The sequence below is a fragment of the Chaetodon auriga genome, chromosome 8, assembly GCF_051107435.1.
Source record: "Chaetodon auriga isolate fChaAug3 chromosome 8, fChaAug3.hap1, whole genome shotgun sequence".
NCBI lineage: Eukaryota > Metazoa > Chordata > Actinopteri > Chaetodontiformes > Chaetodontidae > Chaetodon > Chaetodon auriga.
Window position 1 is genome coordinate 22,920,562 of NC_135081.1, and position 3,576 is coordinate 22,924,137.

Sequence of the window (3,576 nt, forward strand, 5' to 3'; positions counted from 1 at the left end):
AGTTTGTCGCTGTCTTCACCCTCAGCAGCTCTGCGGAGACTGATAAGTAGGTTTCAAGAAGGTTGCGGCAAGTAATGCATTTCTTAATGTACTCCGCGTTGTGAATACATGGAACTGTGTGAATGCAAAGCAGGCGGTCTCACACGGAGAACGTGCATCATTCTCTGGATAGATGTCGTGTGTTTCATATCAGAACTCGTGCGCCTGTCAGCAGAACTGAGTGATGTGATCAAATAGAAGAAAGCCAAAAGAAAAAAGGGATCGAAATTCATACAGTCCTCCAAACTGAAGGTCCCTGATTACTTCACATCAGTCCAAAAGAAAACAAAAGGCTATTTTCATACTTTTTCCTTTTCATACCAAATGCAGCTTTTTGGGCAAACATTCTCTTTGGAGGGAAATGTTTGGTGCAGAAAACCTTAATCTGAAGCCATACAGCCTATAGAAGAACCTGTGTCATTACGTTCACATACTGTAATGTGTACACGCATCATGTCTGCCTTTGTTTTGCACAAAGCAATCAAACCTTTACGTTTAAATCGCTCGTGTCTTCAAATGAATGCGTGCTGTTGTTTCAGTGGTTTTTTTCCACAGTGCTGAATTGTTTGATGTGGCGGCGGTTGTTTTCATGGAATATGTTGGACTGAATTATAATGTCAGCACTGTTGCCTCACCAGCAGTCACATCAGCTTTAAGGTTGTTTTTTTTCTTTGCATCTCTTTGCTGTTTAAAAATCATGTGCTTTAATTGCTTTACTGCTGAAAGACTTTTATTTTGGCTTTACAGGGAAATCTAATTCCCTTGCTTTCATTGTCAAGTGCTTTATCAGGATTCATGTGCATTGCATCGTGTGCTTTACAGAAGGTTTTAATCTTCACTGTGGGTTTTTTTTTTTCCATCTCATGTTAACCTTTAACCTCACTCCAAAGTCCATTTGTCACTCAAACTTTAAACTGTGGAGTTCAAGTCTGAGTAGAAAGAGACTGAATTTACAGCTATAAATGATAATCAGTGCAGTTTATAAGCTTTACACTCAAATTCAGTGTTTGAAAGTTAGTTTGTTCCACTGGGAGTCGTGAGATGAAGGCATCAATTATAATCAGACTCTACTTTAAGGCCGCATTGGGGTTTTTGCATGTTTTAGATTTTTTGTTTGGGTTGTTTTTCCCGGTATCCAGGCAGCCATTAGTTTCCATTCACTCACTGGAGCATAACATCATCTTATCATATCTTAAAACATTATGAACATGAAGACAGAAACAGCTGTGGCCACAGTATTCGTTTCTCGTGTCCATACTGGCCTGAAGAAAACCATCCTAAAGGACTTCAGTCTAAGCGATGGGGGACAGAATCCACAGTCCACAGGATTCTTCATTTCAGCTGAAGATCACATGAAGTTTAAGTCTTTTTAGTATAAGATGTCCCCTTTGTGTAACTCTCCCTCCACTGCAGCTTGATAATGAAAAGCTCTGATGAAACTTAAAAAAGGGTTTTTGGACTAAAACAACCATAAGTCGTTTTAGTGTAACTGTAACTGGAAGATACCCTCTTTATTTGTTGACCTCTCTCTGCCGAAGCCTCGTATTAACTGCTGTGGCAGTGCATAAAATGAGGACTTTTGTCCCCGTCACTTCCACTGAAATGTCTTTAAGACGGGGTCTTTTCAGGGTCAGTATGAACAGGAGGAACAATTACAGCAACCTTTTCAATGTATCCTTAAAACTGCAACAATGAAATGAATGGAAATAAATGGTTACCAGTAAAGACGGTGAAACAGACACAAAATCCTCGATACTACAGTATGTTTTGGGAAAAAAAAAACAACTATTTGCTAAATGGTTTGTACTACATGGGCTGAAATGTGCAAAAACAGCTGGCGTGTTCCTTTAAGTACTGTACGAGTCGACCAGCCGAGCGATGCGAGCTGGACGAGGCCGGGCACTGCGGATGAACATTAGACACATACTGTGCACTTTTAAAGGCAGTAATCAAACAATGACGCACACGTGCACGTCATCAACATAATGAGCCTGCAGTGTCATTACTCCACCACCCAAAGACTGTTCTCCACCCTCCTCCACCTCACCGCTCTCCAGTATGCCTCATCCGCTCCGCTTGCACTCCACCGGTTTCCACCACACCGAGCACTTTAACAGAGCTGTACTTTTATCTCACAACACCGAAGCTAGAAGGAGCAATAAGTGGCTTTAATGTAGTGTACACGTTGTGCTTGATCATCAGGTGACACGCCATCGGGAAAAGGAATGTACTTTCTGATGGGCCTTATAAACAGGGATGGGATGACAGTGGATTATATTTCCCTTTTATTCATATATTGTTCTGTTTTTCATTCATTTCACGTGTTTGATGAATTTATGTCGGTCAGTTGTTTTCAAATTTCGCAATAATTAAGAGGTTTTTTTTATTTTATATACACATGAATGGGAATATATACAACAAAAGGAAAAAAAAAAACATGTCTTAGAGATTTATTATATTGATGTACAAATCAGAGCCTGAAAGGTGACAAGTGTGCACTTTCTTCTTGATTAATCTTTAGCTTTCAGCATTCCATTCCTGTAATGACCAGTGAAACAACCAGAAATGAAACTACGTCAGATATTATTATACCAAATTAAAGTTTTACTTTATAGCAATGCTGTGTCCGTGTCTCACGATTTTGTCTTTCGAGCACATTCTCCCACCTGATGACCACATTCAAGTTCACACACATGTTGGAAGAGTGTACAGATCCATTATGGAAGTAAAAGTAGTAATATCAAAATGCAAAAATACTGTATTACAAATAAAAATCCTGATTTGCAAATAAAAGTACAGAGATGTCACAAGCGACTGTAAATGCGTTTAAGGCATTAAGAGTACCTGTGATGCAGAACGGCCTCTTTCATACGGTCATATGGTGTTACTGCAATAGAACTTTAGACACATTAATGTGAAAACACCATATTTTATCTTTTTTTAGATGATATATATACAACATATATGATACAGACAACACCTTATTGTATTTGTTAATATACAAATCTGAATCGGCAAACTGCAGTCACATGTATATGTACATGTATGTAGCATGCAGTAGAATTTATCCAAAATATCATACAGAACATAGAAACCATCAAGGAAAGCCTGAGGTGCTGCTTATGTTTTCATATCCAATTTAAATGTACTAATGTTACTGTATTTTAGTAAGATGTTCCTGTTGCCTCTTTCTGCTGTGCAACTGCGAAATAAAGAAGAAATGAAAATGTTTTGGTTAGCATGTTGTCAGACAATGACGAGGATCAGGAGCCAAACAATGTTGGTCAGGACTTCCCTGTTTTTGTCTGAGCTCCATGATGAGAAATGCTAACAGTCATTTCATACAGAGGATCTGACTTCAAGGCGCCTTAGAGCCTGATCTGTGCCCCGGAGGCCAGGCTCAGGAGGCAGACCTATTTTACTATTTAGCATTTACTGTATAACAATCCATTACATCCTGTGTACCTGTGGATTATTGAAATCTTAATCTGCGACTTGTAACCACAGCTGTGAGATAACTACTATAGAATACCATAA